The sequence below is a fragment of the Ambystoma mexicanum genome, chromosome 14 (genome assembly GCF_040938575.1).
Source record: "Ambystoma mexicanum isolate Mex_15411 chromosome 14, UKY_AmexF1_1, whole genome shotgun sequence".
In the NCBI taxonomy this organism is placed as follows: domain Eukaryota; kingdom Metazoa; phylum Chordata; class Amphibia; order Caudata; family Ambystomatidae; genus Ambystoma; species Ambystoma mexicanum.
Window position 1 is genome coordinate 124,379,437 of NC_090940.1, and position 17,853 is coordinate 124,397,289.

The following is a 17,853-nucleotide window of genomic DNA, read 5'->3' on the forward strand; positions in this document are numbered from 1 at the left end:
CAGGTGAGTAAACCAGGAAAGGAACTGTTACAATTGCTTTCAAATAGAAAACTCACTCTATGGCTATAAAGAAGTTTGTGTTTGAAGTTGAAACCCATTCCTGGCTGGCAAGTAAACCAGGAAAAGAACAGTTGTTTTCAACAACAGAGCTGTGCTATCATAAAAGGGTTGTGTGCAAAGTTGAAACCATTCCTGGCAGGCGAGTGAACCAGGAAAGGAACAGTTGTCTTCAAGGAGAAAACTGTTGCTATAAGAGTACTGAGGAAACAAATATATTTACCTTATCATTACTTTATTATTTTGACAAACTATTGTGTAACAAGAGAGATTTGCTGTTCTGCACTGACAAAGATATCCTATGGATAGAAGGGTTGTGACATGTTTCTAAGTAATCATTTTTGCTACCGGGAAAGAACACTTTGTGTAAGAAACAGGTGCCTTGGTTTTGAACAAGTGTTTTCTGGAAGAGACATTTTCTTTACACATTTGAAAGTAGTGTTGGATGAAAGAAACCTTTTTCATTGAACTGAATAGAATATTATCAAAACAGAACTCTTGTAAAGGTCTTCCTGAATTGATTCAGGGGAAGGAAATCGAACCCTGGTCACAAGGATTACTTTATGGGAAATCTGAGTTTGAACTTTTGCACATTTTGGTTAAACTAAAAACAGACATATTTACTTTATGCACTTTGATTGTATGTACCAGTGTGAGATATATTTGGACACCTGGCCATCTTTCTTTAACTTTTTGTTTATTAGGTCGGAACATTCTGGTCAGGATAGGGATGGATGGGTATTTATGCCATCCCTTTTAATGTTGATAAACATGTCGGAAGTTGAGGAAAATACAACTATGTGTCCGTCTCTCATTTCTGACCCCTCACACCACCAACACATTGTTTTCCCAACATCCTTAATCAAAGGAACCATTTGGATAAGATGTACTTGAGGGATAATGGACAGAGACAGGAGACAGAAGTATGGGTTGCAGAGGAGACATGAGCACTGTGTCTAATTCAGTATTCAGGATGGCTATGCCACTGCAGTATGTGCCACAGTTCACTGCGCATGCTGTACTGCACTGGTGTTTTCATGTCAATGTTCTACGGTGATGCGGCTGCCAGGAAGAAGGTGGAAATGCTGTATACTAAAGAGATCAAGGACCCGGGAGACGGCTTGTCACTACCCACTTAACTTGGTCCTTGTGAATAATTCTTCCTAAAGCACTTGGTAATGTATGAGACTGTGTGAATGCTTCCTATGTTATCCCTCTAACCGTTTGCCTGCATCTCCTTCAGAGCACTCTGCTTCCCATGATGACCCAATCCTTCCTTTGGTGTCCTGATCCCTTTGCTCTTCGTCTTCACTACTTCCCATGTGATCCAAGCTGACAACAAGAGCTGCAGAGCCCCGTGCTCCTGTGAGATTTCTGACATTACCTGACTCTGAAAGACATCCAGCAGCATTAATCCTGAATAGGGTTTTATTCCCAAAAGGGTTTCCCTGGAGTTACTTGTTTCTCTGTAAGACTAGTCTTTCAGTGTGCAAGGGACTACCGGGAAGTCCTCTCTATCTTCTTTTTGACAGATCACTCACAATTCAGGTCAGTGTTTACATTATTTGCTGCTGAGCATAACAGTATGCTATATGTTCCATTGCAGTGCTGGCAACATTTTGGGTTAGACATCATCAAAAGCAGAAATTGGGGCTGCATTAGTTGTTATCGATGCCTTCCCAAGGTCATCACTGATGAAAACTAAGAGAAATGTGTGACGGATCAGAAGAAGGACAAGGACTCTTGCAAGACATTTCAAATGTATCGTTATTAAAGAAAAGGAAAATGTCTCTTTCCCTAATTCCATGGGGGTTGCCCTTCCTAACAAAACTAGCTAAGGTGCTCGTCAGTCATCAGTGAATGTCTCAAAAGAATCTATCCGCTGTCCAAAGTAAGCTTACCACTATTCTAACAACTAAAGACATGGGAATTACTCTCTTCTCCTGTTTTTTCCTTTACTAAACATGTATTCAATAGATGATGTTTAAATAGTCACTTGAGACTTCTTTAATCAGTTAACACAGTTCTGTCAAGACTTACTTAAGACCTGGTTTCTTCTCACATTGGAATTCTGTTGTCTCTGTATTGATATATTCTCCCTTCACAAAGGGTTTATTTTGCTTTACACTGTTGTCTTTTCTTTTGTTACAAAGCTTTCGTCGTTCCTTTTCCCGTTGTATAGTCATCCCACCTTTCAGATGTTCTCTCCTAAAGTTATCTTCCTTCTTATACAGTTCAAGCCCTTTTTCCTCTATATTATATCTCCCTTTGAACATATATCTCAGTTTATCCTTCACCTCCAAGTTTTCTCTAATAATCTGCTCCTCTTTCTTTCTGATATTCTCTTTACTTGGACTGTGATGACTGTGAATGCTCTTATAGTAATTCTCATGTCCTTCTCTTTTTCCACTCTTATCGTCTCTTTATTTTGACTGGACCGAGAATGGACATCCTCATTAATGTCTATTACTTCCAATGGGATCATCTATGATCTTGAATGAGATGAGTATGAAGACTTTTATAATGATTCTCCTTCACTTCTCGTATCACCTCTTTATCGTTACTGAGATGTGTATGAACATTGTTATAATTATTCCCCTTCATTTCTCTTATCCCCTCTTTATCATAACTGAGATAAGTATGAACAGTCTTGAAATGGTTCTCCTTCACTTCCTTTCTGGGTCTCTTGCTTTGCCCGTTACCTGTTAACCTCAGGGAACACGTCACAGGGACTTCCCTTCGTTCGGGTCTAGCTCTTGCCTTTGCCTGCCTGACTTTGTTTCCGCCTTCAGTTTCTCATTCTTCGTAATTCGGACAGCTTTCCAGTATCCCATATACTGGGACATCATGCTGTTTCATCCATGTCATTGCCTCAACATTGTTGTAGGTACCTCCGGTCCACCTCAGTTTCTTCATGGTAATGCCACCACTTGTAGATTCTCGGGAGTCCTAGTTCCCACAGTTGGAGGTCTCTCCCTGTGAGGTCTTGCTTGCCTATCCCATAGGAAGGGTGTTGTGGAGTGGGCTCACCTCCCTACCATCACAGGGGGACGTCCGCTTGGGGAGAAGGGATGAATTCCCTCGATTCATCACAAATGCTACAGACTTGGGCTTCTACAGAAGGCCTAAATATGGAAAACCATCAAATCCCTTAGTGGGAGTTTCAATAAGAATTGTTCTGTTTGATGTCCAGATAAATCCATAAAAATCAAGAAAAATTGAACGCCTGTGCGTGTGCTCGTTTCAGGAGAAATTAGCAATTGTTGAATCACTGAGGGTAGCAGTAACGAAACTCTGAGAGCATGACAAATGTTGAATTCTGTATTCTGCACTTGAGGAATTCTCTGAATACATTTGCGGACCACAGCCTTCAGAAAACACAAACAGCTCATGGCTTTAATACTTGCGCATACTCTCCAGAATACCTCTCTGAACCCACCCACATGCTTGCTCAACATGGGTCATTAGTAAGGACTTGGCACCCCTACCTACCTTCGTATTGGCTAAAATGCACACATACATTCTATGACCCACTGATGAATTTCCCATACTTGGACTTCGGCCCCCAAGGGCGTTCAACGTACAGTGCATTGAGGCCATACCAATGGTGAAAGGCGCTATACAAAATACAAATGCCCATTAGATCACATTAGCTGAATACAAGAAAACCTACAAGGAAAGAGTCAAGAACTTGATATGATGGTAAAGTCTGTTACAGTAACACGCCCTCTGCCTACACCATTGTTTTTTTGTTTGTTTGTTGGCGTTTGTGGTTTAAAATAAATGTTTCTCCATGAATAAATACAAAAATAGACACAATATAAAAATACATCAATATACATTACAATAACATTCAATAGTAATAACACAATTAATAACATAAATTACAGTATCTATGAAATGTATCAATAAACATCCTCATTGTATAAAATGAACAACAATGTCTATATTAGTCATTATTGTTCTTTACATGTGCTAAGAAGAAAGGTCCTTACTGCAATTAATATTTTTGATGTTTGTTTTCGATAGTACCTGTTGTAATTTTGTAAGAGCAATGCCCAACATTAACAGGTGGGGACTCTGCCAGGCCGTTGATGCTAGTCTGTTCCAAAACAAAATGATTGTTCAATGATGAGTCACATCTCTAAATGCTTACAACTCACTTCCCTGGTGCCTTCACAGTCAATTAGGAGATTCTTGATGGATTCCAATTCTAGTCCCCTACAAAAGCGACACCACATTTTGTCCCTGTCCACTCCGAATCTCGGCCCTACCATACTCAACACAAGTTGGCATGAAGCTTAGATGGAATCTTAGAAGCAGTGTAGCTAAGGGAAATCTGATAATAAATAGGCACCGTTTCTCTGTCCCTCTATATGTCACTAAAATCTTTAAATGATATATAATTATCTGTCAATCCTCTGATCATAAGCAATCATGATTAACTTCATTTTTTCATCATATTATGCGGCTCCGCCAGTTCCCTTTCACAAGGACCAAATTCGACTAAATATGATAACCCTTTGACAACAAAGCCTGCTACTTCTGACACTAAATGTGCATTATAATGTTCCCATAAAACTTCAAACATGGACTTTGTCATAGGCACCAGGGTTTTCCGCAATAGCTGCAGTCTTCTCCGCCATACATATGCTTAAGTGGCAGAATGTGTCTCCTGCCTGTACCATCAAGAACCAGACAGAATTAGAGACATTCAGATGCAACAAATGTGGCGAGGGCCACGTGTTCAAAGAGACGAGTCGATTGTAGCAAGTTGACACGCTCATGTTGTGCTCACAGTGTGGCTGTGACAGCCAGATGTTTAACGTACTGCTTTGCAGAGAAATAGGGCAGTCTGGGAATAGAATGCCAAAGACATCCAGTACACAAGAACCAGCCAGAGAAAAGATCGGAACCAGAAGTCAAGATCAAGCTCAAGCTGCCAAGTTCAAGTCCACATGCCAAAAAGCCTGGTGAGACACCAGCAGACGTTCTTATGCCACGCAAGGGCCAGAGCTGCACAAATGTCGTGTTTAGTAGCTCTGTGCTCGTTATCACGCACAAGGTGTTCTATAAGAGGCAAGAAAAGCACATGTGACTGTAAAGACGGCCTGGGAAGTCCCCAAAATTACACAGAGGTTCTGATGCTAGATCAAACCGAACACAATAACAGGAATAGACAAAGTGCAAGGCAAAACCCAGATTTATTGACATCAAAATAAAGCAGGGACAGCATACAATACAAATCACAAAACTCTCAATATGCTTATTGAAAAACACAGCTTGTAAGTCGATCCTTTGTTATACTTAGCATCATACTGTACCAAAACCTACAGGGTGATTGGATTGGTTAAGGGGATTCAATACATATACATTCTATAAGTGTTATACTTCTGTTTGTGTAACAGCAATGTGATGGCTCCTCCTACAACCACCTCTAAATTGATAACAATAATAAAACATAATTTATACTATTGACTATTAGTTGGCATAATACGTATTGTGGGCCGTAACATCATGGGTTTTGATTGGTTGGCTCCGTACTGACCAACCTTGGGCAACTGACAGGTCATCAAGACATGAGCCAGACAGGAGTAGGCGGAGAGAGGTCCACGGACTGCTTTCCTTTTAATTAAAGAATGATACCAGCCCTCATTCCTAGATCATGAGCAAGGGTGATCTCTTTGTAGTTGGCCTTGTGCGCTATCTCGTGTCAGAGAATATGAGTGAAGATTAAGGCAGATGTCCCATCTGTGTTTGTTGCTAATGAATAGACACTGTTCTTCAATTATGGGTCACTTGTGACGAGACTGCATTTGTAATTATTTTACCTTGCATTTATTCAGATTTTAGCTAATATTAGTGCGTGTTATGGTTCCTTTTACCACTGCGAACACTCTTGAGTTATTCATTATGGCATTTTCTTAGGTTTATCGTTTGCTCATACCTGACTCACAATGGTCGGTTGTGCTCTTCCAAACTTTATTTGTCCAGGGAACAATTATCTAGTGCCTTTTCTGCAGCGTTCAGACCCTCCCTAATTTCTCAGTAACCTTGGCTCTGATTACCAGCCTGAGCTCTACACATATCTGTATTTCTGTGATTTAAGCTTCTTAAATTCACATGAAGTCTTGAGGCCTGGGGGCGTGACGTGGCTTGGGCAGCCATGGAGTCGGACGTGCTTCCTGAGCAGCTCCGGAGGATCTGACATATGATCCGTGAAAACTACCTTTAAAAACGCGCCACTGGTTCCAGGATTGACCACACATGCATGGGAATGTGTGTTCTGCTCCCTGTATAAAGACCGAGAGAATTATATGTGGGATTCTGGAGCAATTGCTCGGCAAACGACGGCGGCTGCTCGGTCCATTGTCACACAAGATGGCCGACAACAAAGGAAACAAAACTGGAGCACCCGAAGCGGCAGAATAGAGATGGCAGCCGCGGGGAAAGAATGATGATGGCGAAGTGGAGACGGAGCGAAACCCCTGTGGCAGTGAGCCTTGTGTCGCGATGGCTTGTGTGCTGACCCGGAAGGCAGGAGCCCGGGTGTAGCGGGGGTACAAACAGACAGGCCGCACCATGATAGGCACGGGAAGCGCTCGCTGAGCATTGATGAGCAGCAAGCTGCGGCGAGAGGCGGCAGATGGTGCGACTGCTTCAAGATCACTACAACAGCTGATAAGGGTGGAAAAGACAGTCGGGGAGGCACGCGAACGCTGAATCACGATAGAGAGTTCAAACGAAGGCCGCAAAATGTCGGCGCGAGGGGCCGTGGGCAAGAATAAGAATAAACAACCCACAATGGATATTTTTGCCAAAACACAACATTCTCCTGCGGCCATCGCACCCAAAGGCCCAATGGTACCAGCGGAGGGCACCACAGCAGCTGATAATCATCAGATTTTAGAGGCCATCACGGAGCTGAAGGACTCTTGGGGGGTTGCGATGTTGGACCTGCGCACTTCCCTGGAGGCTAAAATAGAAGCAGTGGGCATTGAAGTCTCCCTGCTGAGGCAAGATGTCAGGGGGCTGGTGGAACGAACAAGCAGCCTGGAAGGTGCGGTGAAAACTAACAAGGACACCAGCACTAACAATGCAAAGGAGATCCATGTCCTTAAACAACAGGTGGCTAACTTGGAGTCTCGAGCGGAAGAAGCAGAAGGGAGAGCGAGGAGAAACAATATTCGTGTGGTGGGCTTGCCGGAGGGTGAGGAGGGCCAGGACCCGACAGACTACGTCGAGAACCTACTCCTACAAGGAATTGGGGCTGGCCAACTCTCACAGGGATTCGCAGTGGAGCGTCCACATAGAGCCCGTATGAGGAAGCCGAGACCAGGGGCCCCTCCACGGGCGATATTCGCCAAAATATTGAACTACAAAGACAGCGAGAAAATACTGGAGTACTTCCGAAAAGGTGAACAATCGAAAGGGCCTCGAGCACCATCACGGCGTATCCGGACTATACTATGTTGGTCCAGAGGAAACAGTACAGCTATGTGACCATCAAAAGGAGGCTGCGTGCGGCTGGGATAAAATATATGCTTCTGTACCCTGCGAAATTGAAGGTGGTGCACAAGAGCAAAATGTATTTTTTTGACACTCCGGAAGAAGCAACAACGTGGCTGGATCTGCAGGGCTGCCCGGAACAAGACACGGAAGAGACCCAAGAGGGACGCGATAAGTGACTGGGATACGGTATGCATATTATTAAGGCATCGAGTGAGCATCCCAGGGGTGCCTAGACGAAGACTAAGAACAATGGGCGCGGCTGTAGGAGGATGGACTTGAAGGACTGGAATATAGTGGCGTGTACATATATTCAAAATGTATAGCAATGTGTAGTCAATCCAATGCGCCATAGGAGCGGCAGGGCGAAAGCACCCTACCCCCCGAATTATAGTTGTAGTAGTAGTAGGTTGGCCACTAGGGCGGCCTCACCCTGCGGAGCTTCGAGTACAGGCGAGAGCCAGAAAGAGCTAGATGCGGGGGAGCCTGAGATCCTGGGATGGAGCTAGGCAACATTTGGGGGGTGTGATGTTGGGGAAGGGACGGGAGGCGGGAGGGAGGTGGAACGGGAAGTTTGGTGTGTTTTTTGTTAAAGGGAATTTAGAATGGGATGCGAGCCTATACAGATTGGATTGGAATTCAAAGTCAAACTGCACCTGTGGGAGAGGGAACGGAACTGTAACAGGCCATGGGGGACCTTAAGATACTTACATGGAACGTGTGGGGGCTCAATAGCTACTTAAAAAGGAACAAAGTTATGTTGTACCTGCGCAGGCAGAAAATAGATATTGCATTGCTGCAGGAAACCCACCTTACACGAGAGAGGATGGACACGATCGCAGGGAAGTGGAAAGGGGTGCTGGTGGGCTCATCGTACTCTGCCTATGCAAGAGGAGTGCTTATATGGGTGGTGCCACATGTCCCTTTTCAGCGATTGCAAGTGGTGGTTGAGTCAGACGGAAGGATGGTTTTGCTGAGAGGACTGGTGGAGAACAGGGAGATAAGCATTGTTACCACGTATGACCCGAACCAGAACACAGCGGCGTACATTAGGACATTGAGTGCGAACCTGAGCGTATGCGTAGGAAGCGCAGTGATCTGGGGAGGGGACTTCAACTGCGTATTGAACCCGAGGGTGGACAGATCGGATGGGAAGATGGATAGACCGGCCCCTGCAGCTAGGGCATTACAGACATTGCTGGATGACTTTGGGTTGGAAGATGCATGGAGAGCGTGGCACCCACGGGAAAGGCAATATTCACATTATTCTGCCCCACAGCAGTTATCAACGAGGCTGGATTATGTCTTCGCATCGCCTGAAATGATAGCGGAGATTGCACATATAGAGTATAAGGCCATGGTCCTCTCGGAACACTCGCCCCTGATTCTCGCATGGCAATACTGCCCCCCGAGAGCGAGGATCCCGACATGGCGCCTACGAGCGGAGGCGTTGCGGGACCCCTTTTTTTAGAGAGGACTTGAGGGAGGAGATCGTAAATTATTTTGAAACAAACACTGGGAGCGTGGACTCTGCGGGAACACTATGGGAGGCCTTCAAAGTTGTCATGAGGGGAGTGGCCATAGCGAAATCCAAGGGCCTACAAGGTGGTGTTTTGGCTGAACTGCAGGAGACAGAAGAAAAATTAGAAGAGGCCTTAAAGGGCGGAGACGATACAGCGGAGATAAGTAAGTGGTACAACAAAAAACCTTCTTGTACAAACTGGGGCACCGCTTGAGGCAAAAACAAGTCTTGCTGAAGATTCTGTTCTATTACCAGAAGTACATGCATGTAATTCGTTGTTCAATGGGTTTCTATTCATTCATATTCAACATCTCTCAAATGAAAGAAGACATTTATTTTTAGTTTTTTGCAAGGAACATTACTTCATAAGATAAATCAATTTTGTGCATCGTAAACAAGAATGACATATTTACTCATATGTGTTTTTTTAAAACAATACACATTTCTTTCACATTTCTTTCACATATTGTTCTCATATGTTGCCAAATGTTATTTGTTCACGTGATCCAATAAACTTGATAGGTTTCCAATCTTATTTCCTATCCTTTAAACTACGCTTTTCGGGTAATTAATACCCTTCTTCAGGCTTATAAGAATATTGGATTCTTTTCTGTAAGGTAATATATTTCCATTACTTATCTAGTAATCTATTTATTCAAAATTGAAAAAATTACACTTGTAATAGCTCAGTTCCGATTAAACTAACCTTTAGAATTTGTATCTCCCTTTCCAGAAAGGCTTGCTGCCCAAATAGGGTAAATTTCAGAGGCTGTAAGAACAAGAATAAAAAGTGTGTTTCACTCGAAGGTGATCTTTATTATTAAGCAGCGGCGATGTGCAGAGGGAACAGTCGCTGTGCTTAGCGCTGGGTCCCCCTGCACATCACCTGATACATGAGAGTTCTAAAAAATGATACATAATAGGAAGAGTTCCATATAAAACTCACCATTTAATAAACCCAAATACAGTACGTATAGCGCTAAATCATCTAATTTGTTAATATTCCGCACAATCTGAAAAGCTTTTGGTTAGATCTAAGTTAGATCTGTAACAACACAGGCTATTTACAGCGCCATGTTGGAAGAACTATAATGTAGTTTAAACTGAGCTAATACTCACTGTTAATAGGTGTATCTACTAACCAGGGCGCCTGACAATTAATTCAAACTTCAGTTGCTGTTATAAATCCCAAAAGCTTTTCAGATTGTGCGGAATATTAACAAATTAGATGATTAACGCTATACGTACTGTATTTGGGTTTATTAAATTTACAAGATGGGAGGTCCTGTTAGAGCCTTCACATATGATTCTTAGTTTTAAACCCTTACTGATCCGACTGTCGGCAATAATTCATCCTGCAAAATATGACTCTCTGTGTTAATGCATCACGTGACTTGTCAATATAAAGGTATATTCAAGGCTTCACCGCATTCACAATTCTCCTTGTTGACAGGTGGGTCCCCATGTATTTAAAATGCTGCCAGTCATATTACTTGGGCATTACCATGATGTTTGGTACATTACGTACAAAAAAAATCCACATATAGGACACTCATCACATTTCATTAGTCAGAACATCACTGTCCATTTCAGTTTCAAGAAAAAATGTCTATAAATAGCAGTTCAGATCCCAATCTAAATTCATCCCTCTGGGATTCACAGCGGAGAAGCTAGAATTGATACTTAGGCTACAGTAAAAATGTGCGGAATATTGGGAGAGATTGTGTAACCTTAATTATAAAAAATACATAGAGTGACAGCATGCGGGAGGTGATAAACCGGGGAGACTTTTGGCGTGGTTATATAAGAGTGAGACCCCCAGAGTCACAATCAGAACCATAGAGAGAAGACAGTAGCGTAGAGGACACCCAGGAGGGAGTTAATCAATCGTTTGTGGATTATTATAAAGTATTATACGGAGATGATGGGGGAAATAGCCGCGCTACGTTGGAAGAAACGCTTGAGGATATGTGGTTGCCCAAGATAAGCGAGGAGGAGAGAGAGGAACTAGACACCCCGATCTCCTTGGAAGAATTGGGGGAGGTGGCGAGGCAGCTGCCTACTAGTAAAATCCCAGGAACAGATGGGCTCCCAAGTGAATTTTACAAAGTATACATAGAAGAGGTCCTCCCCCCACTGCTAGAGATGATAAACGAAGCGTTCGAGACGGGACGCTTACCAGAGTCACTGAGAGAGGCTGTCATAATACCTCTCCCCAAACCTAATAAACCTGGGCACAGCTGTGGTTCCTATAGACCCTTGTCAATGCTGAATCAAGACGGCACACTATTAACTGCTGTCTTAGCAAATAGACTGAAGAAAGTTATTAGCAAATTAATACATCCGGATCAAACGGGCTACGTCCCCCATAGAAACATTACCAATAATCACAGGCGACTCCAGAGAATCATTGAGTTTGGCAGAGCAAGAGATGAGGAAATGGCAATTGTGTCCTTGGATGCGATCAAGGCCTTCGACTCCGTTAAATGGCCATGGCTGCTGGCGGCCCTGAAGCACTACGGGTTAGGGCCTGGATATGTAAGGTGGGCGAAAATTTTATATAGGGAACCGCTGGCTAGAGTTAAGACAGGATCTGTGATATCGGAAAGGTGGCAGCTTAGCAGGGGTACTAGACAAGGATGCCCGTGGTCTCCATTGCTATACATACTGGCCCTGGAACTTCTAGCAATATATCTGAGGCAGCAATATGACACCATAGGCATCGAGGTGAAAGGGGAGCGGCATCTGGTCTCCCTGACATGCTGCTGTACGTGCGATTCCCAGAAGAAAACCTCCAGTACATTCTAGAAGTGCTCGGGAGATACGCTGTGCTGTCCTGCATAGCAGTGAACCCCCAGAAGTCTATTAGGGGGGTACATGGGGATTCCAGCGGAGCGGTTACCTGTATTGCAGGTGCCGTGGGCGGTTAGCACATTTCGGTACCTGGGGATAGACATATATCACACCGTGGAGAAAGAGCATAGGTGCAATACAGAAGTAGCCATCAAGAGAATCGAGAAGAGCATGCATTTTTGGGCAAAGCTGCCCTTGGTGATGATGGGGCGGGGAGCAATGCTAAAGATGGTGGTCCTGCCAAGGCTCCTACACTACTTCGGGAACATACCGTACCTGATTCCTAAGAAGTTCTTCACCAAATTGAATAGCATGTGTAGGGACGTTTTGTGGCATGGCACGCGAAACAGAGTGGCGTTATGGAAGCTTCAGAACTTCCATGACAAAGGAGGGATAAAGCTGCCCATCTATGAGGCATACTATGTGGCAAGCCAGTTGCAGTATGTTGCCAAATGGCTCTCTGACAAAGAGACCTCTGAACTTAGGTTGTTTGGGCGTGATTGTGCACCTTTTTATTTGAAAGAGATGATGTGGGTACCCAGGGCGGAAATGGTGGGGCGCCCTAAAATGATGCTTCTGTGGTGGAAGGTGTGGCGCAGAGCATGTCAAATGATGGAGGACCCGTCCCCATGCTCACCGCAGATACCATTGGTTGTATTGACGGGGGCAGATGCTCAGCTACGAATGATACTCAGGAACCACTGGGAACCGGCTGTGGTGGCAAAATGGGTGATATTTGGCAGGAGGACTCTAGTATTACTTTTGAGGGGCTGCGGGAAGAAACTGGGTTGCACGAGGGCCAGTACATTACGTATCATAGAGTGGCACAGAGGATTAAGAGAACATGGCCTGAAACTGTGTTGGAGGGAGAATTAGACACCACCATAGACGTGATATATGACATAACTGAGGGGGTTCACGAGATTTACAGACTGTATGAAATGCTGATGTCTAAAGTGGGGAAGGAGGTCACGCTGTTGAGACTCGACTGGGAAATGGAGGTCGGGGTCCCAATGGGAGACGGGATGTGGGAACTTGCGCAGGGGTATCATACGAAGGTGTCTAGAAATGCAAGGCTGAAACAGGCTCAGCTGTACATAACAAACAGGGCCTATATGACGCCTTGGAGGATATTGAGGTTTGAAAATGCAGGGCGGCAAGCATGCCCCAAGTGTGATGAGGAGAACGCAGGCATGGTGCATATGTTCTGGTCATGCCCGATCATAGAGCGATTCTGGAGGGGAGTGAAAGAGAAACTGGAAGAAAAAGGGGTCAAGATAGTAGTGGATACAGTGTGGGCCTGCCTGCTGGTGGGGTCCCCAGACCACAGAAGCTCAGGCATGTAAGTAAGCTGAGGGATCTGGCTTACGTGCTTGCAAAAAGAAGGATTGCCATGGGATGGAAGTCATGCCATGTGCCAAAGATAGAGGTGTGGTGGAAAGATTTGCAAAAATTGGCGGATGCCGAAACCATGGCATGGCAAGAAGCGAGTAGCACAGGGGGGAGGTGGAGAATGAGTCCCTGATGGCCTGGAAATCACTGATAGCCGAACTGTTTGGGTCATTAGCTGACCCGGCGGAGCCTGTAGAGGAGGAGACCGAACCACAGGTTGCGGAAACTGAGGGTTTAATGCAATAGACTCGTAAAGGGGGTGGGTTAGGGCAAGTAGTGGTTAGAAGTTAAGGAAGTGTAATGAAACTGTTGGAACATGCACTGTTTGTTTGGTCTGTATTGTTTGGTTGTTTGTAAAATTCAATCAAATCTTTTTTTTTAAAAAGTCTTGAGGCCTTTCATTAACTTAAAAGCGTGATGTGGCTTCCATTTCGGAAAAGATGGCTGCCCATTACTGTTGCGTTTCTATGTTAGTGAGTTATATTTGCATGTCGTTCGTGTTGCATTCAGCGTATACATTGCTTATGTTAGTATTCGTCATGTATAAGTGCATATTTGACCTAGTGCGTGGATTCTTCATGGTAGGACCACATTTGCTTCATGTCTAATGCAAGCACATGTATTGTTGCATAATTAACTTGGTTTCACTTGTGCCATCTTCAGCTTAAATTGCGTCCATCTCCTGCTGTACCTGCCTGGGATATGGGCGGTACGGTTGTCTTAGTTAGTAATGTTTCTCACTTGTGTGATATTGGGCCGCGGGAGGGGCAGTAGCTATGGATGACGTGTTCATCTGCCTCTCAACATGACAGATGAAATTACTTGAGTTGTCTTCACAACCACTGCCAACTCCTGCACGCTTGCATTGAATGTAATCATTTGATCTCATCTATGAAAATATGGAAGCCAGAAATATGGAATTCAGCCCTAAGCTCTTCCTCAAATGACATAGCCCAGCCTAAAAGGATGCCCTGTGTTACCTCTGCACAGGTTGCAAGCAAATCCAGACATGTTTGAACCTTGTTGGACCTCAGCATTGCGATGCAACTTCAAGCCTTGGGAACAGCGAGCAAGCAAAAATACACTTAGGGACTGGGTGATGAAATCAAAAATTGATGGATGGAAATCCTTGTGCCAACGCTTCATAACCAATTAGAACTCGTCCTGGGTAGCATTGACTTTCAATTGTTTTATAGCTGGTGTTTTCCATCGAAGAAGTAGAGCACGAAGAACCAACATCGACTATCAACTCTTGCTCTCACCCCTCCCTGAAAAACCTGGGACAACACGCGATTAGGTGTGTTCCCTGTTTTTCAGTAGCTGTGACGCACCAGTTGTTGAAAACGCCTCACCCAGCTTACTACCTGCTTCGACCAGAGGAACTGTTGTGGCGGATTCTTGAACGTGAACGTGATGCCGGCAACCCGTGAGAAACTTCCTTTCTCCCAGTGGAGACGGCTGCCATCCACCTCTAAGCTCCACACGACATGGCTAAGCAAATTATGAATACTCTTGAAGATTACTTTGAATAAAAAGGAACACCTCTCATGTAGTCAGATGCTCCAAATTTTTTTTGATAATACAAATGTACCGATCTGCTTGTGACGGCCTTCTGTACTGACGCCGGTACATATTTATGGTTATATGGAAAGATTAGTCAAAGTAGGTTTAAGTGGGAGAATACAAAGGGCCTCATTACGGGTCCGGCGGTAACCCTGCCGGTGCTACCGGTGGGTTGCTGCCGGACCCATAAAAATGTACCGGCGCCTGACTTCCTGGTGCCATCGGCTCATTACGAGTCCAGCAGCCAGAAAGTTAGGCGCCGGTAATTTTGTTAATCCCCATTCCTGTAGACTCTATGGGAGTGGGGACACTGAAATACCGCCACCATTCTTAACGGTGCCGGTGCTTCCATGACAGGTTTGCTTACTGTGACCAATGCATGACCGGCAGGGTCAGACCTGTCAGGCACAGCAGCTCTGGCAGGCAAACCCATAGTTTTCCGGTCCGGAAACAAGGGTGCCGGTGAGCTTACCGGCACCCTTATTTAAGGACCGGCAAACTTGACATAAGGCCCAAAGTGTGTAAAAAAAGGGATGTGAGGGATAAGCTGTACAGGGCAAGGGAAGAGAGGTATGGGCACGAACTAAGCATTTTGTTTATTTTTAACGGAGTCACAAACGGGGCAATTCACATTCTAACATACAACCACCTCATATATCAATGAGCAACAAGAAAAGAGGACATCAAGAACCATGGAGGAGAAAGATGCATCAAAAAGCCAAGGATTATTGGCGATTATTGGCCGTGAACAAGGTTTGCTTGGCGCAAGGAATGCTGGGAGTAACAGTTGTTCTGTATCCCTCAATAAAGAAATAAATACAAAAAGGATGATACACAATAGGAATCCTCCATTCCATAACTTTCAAAACCTTTGTTCATTCAGCGGTCTCAGGCAGCAGGTGTGACTGTGTCAATAAAAATGATTTTCTTTGGCTGTTGTCTTACAAATTTACTTTAACTCCAGCTCTAGGTCATTAGTGCGGCACGTGACTGGCGGTAATGGATCCCCTGTAGATCAAGGTTAAATAATGGGGTTCTGGCAGCGATCCACTGAAGAAGGCATGCTGGCCTTCACCATCAGTTCTCTGACACCCCGCTAGGAACCAGATGGCTCCAGCAGGCACTGCTTGCGCGGGTTCTCTCCGACATGGACGACCACACCGTGCAGCTTAATGAGATCAGCAGCTTAATATACTCTCCTCTAAAACGACAGAGGTTACGATCAATGTTACAACAGCTCAGGAAGGTGCATAATAGGTCGCTCCCGGAGGTCACTACAGCTGCTTCAAGGGCTCAATAAATTCCTGACCCCCATAAATAATAAACTCTTCCCGGTGGATTGCTGTTCATACAAAAGAAGAAAAACCTGGACCACAAGCAAAGGTCAATGATCCCATTTTCAACACGCACTTCCATCCTGAAATGGAGACCTTGTGCAGGGACCACATTTTTGGTTTTGCCACATTTGGTGGCTCTTGCGCCACCACATGGCCAAAACCATTACTACAGTTGAGAGAGTAGGGAAGGGTGCTGGGATAAGAGAAAACATGGTTGTCGTGGCAACTAAAATGCTCCAGCAAGAATCCGCTGAGATACTATTTTTTCTTTTCAGATGCCCTCTGCATATATGTGCCAATGAATGGATGCTTTACAATGGATGTGTCAATCAGCAGTGTTGCACCCAGGCAGAGTGATCTGAGTCTGTGATGGCCTTCATTGTCCTGAGGCCCTGTCCAATGAGCCTATGAGTCCTGCTGACAACATAATACTGATGCCGCCCTCAGGCACAGCGTGGAAGCTCACTGAAGAGACTGGAGAAGACACCACAGAAGAGGATTAGGGATGGCAGCCATTTTGGATCACCAAGCACGGCCAAACCATCACTTTAATCACTGCCTTTTTCCAGGCAGGTGGGCCGGAAATTACATAACTTGGGGCAGCCTCATGTAAGGGCAATAGGGCCGGGCATCTGCCGCACAGTTCATGGCTTTTCTCATTCTCCTATTCGCCTTGTTCTGGGACCCCCCTGGGGTCTGTTAGAGAACTGCTCTGGGGAACTTTGGTCTGTGCACCCATTAAATTACATTTTCTAAATGGGTGCTTCAAGCTCTGTTTTCAGATAAGTGTAGCGCAGGAACAGCAAGCACGCGAGGTTGAGGTATCATGTAGTTGGTGCCAGTTTTTCTTCCCTAATAAAAATCAAATTAAGGGCGTGCGCATCATTTTACTGCAGCAGGATCCATGGTCGCTCTAATGGAGGAGGGATTGTCTTCTTTACATGCACATTTTCTCTGCTGCTTTTTTCATGAGCGCTTGGAGACTGCCCTGGGTGGTAGCGGTGCGCGGTTTAAATCAATATAACATAAGCACAACGGCACGCCCCATCCTTCTTCCCCGCACTTGCGCGATCTGAATGACACAAGGCCTAGTGAGATCGCTATTTTCTCCTCCCTTGTTTCCCCCTCCTTGTCTTGTCCCACCTAGAAAGACTTGTGTACAGGCGCGTTATAAATGGCACATCATATCATATCATACAGAGTATGTACTTACGTTGGCAAAAGGAAGGAGTTATGGGGCCACAGTGTGCGGCGTGACTCTGGGCTGTGAGTGGCCTGGGGCTATTTCGCCCAAGTGGATAATGGCCAATGGCAGGGCAGAATATCCGCTGTTTGCAAAAACAGAAGGAATCAGTCATGAAAATCTTCATTTGGATTGCTGCTAGCTAAGGCTTAGGTCGTTTTGTCGGTATGCAGTAATAAAATTGCGGCAAAAATGTCGTCTTTACAAAAAATCGCGGCAAAAATGCTGTGGTTTGACCCGGTAAAGGTGTACCCCATTATACCACTTAAGGGGAGCGGAGGTTGCGGGGTGTCCCCTGCTACCCTTAAATGGTGTAATGGGTCTAGGGGTTGTGGGGGTGTCCCCTGCTCCCCTTAAATGGTATAATGGGTCCGGGG